Here is a 743-nt window from a genome sequence, read left to right as displayed (position 1 = left end):
TTCAGTTTATAGCCTCACGCACTAAATTCCCTATCTGACTTAAGCATCGGAGGGGCGACGAGCACACATCTCGTTGCCTTTTGTTACAGGTAATCACAGACCGGTTGTGTTCATCAAAGTGAAGTTGGACCATCAAGCTCAAGATCTTTCAGGTGACATTTTTTGGTAGCATCATTGGCGCCGTCTGTGGGAAGCGCTACCAAAAGCCATGGTGAATACACGATCAGGTCTTCCACCAGCAAGCTTATCCGCTCCAAATCCTTCCCCTGGAGATCACCCTGTCCCTCAAGAGGAATCATCAGAGATGGCAGCACCGCCACCAGCTGTCATTACCATCGGAGCTTTTGAAGAGCTCCGCCAACAAGTTACCACATTGACCCAGTTATTAAGCTAAAGAAACTCACACCCATCGCATACACCAACACCAGATGGCGATCTTATGGCAGCTGCTCAAGCTCGAGCTCCACGAAACATCCCTGATAATGGTGTTGGAATCTCGGGTATACCTCCTATGACCGCAGCATCAAGAGCAGTAACGATAGAGTCACGGGAGCTTGCCAGAATCATCCAAGAAGGTATTGCCACGGGCCTAGCACAGAAATCAAAGGGGACAACAGGCTTTACCCCTAGCACTCCCTTTACTCCTGAAGTACTGTCCTACCCCCTTCCGGATAGGTTCAAATACCCCAGGATAAATGAGTATGATGGAACCACTGACCCTATCAACCACCTCAATATATATA

This window comes from Olea europaea, chromosome 6 (assembly GCF_002742605.1).
Source record: "Olea europaea var. sylvestris chromosome 6, O_europaea_v1, whole genome shotgun sequence".
Taxonomy (NCBI): domain Eukaryota; kingdom Viridiplantae; phylum Streptophyta; class Magnoliopsida; order Lamiales; family Oleaceae; genus Olea; species Olea europaea.
Note: the sequence above shows the minus strand (reverse complement) of the source record.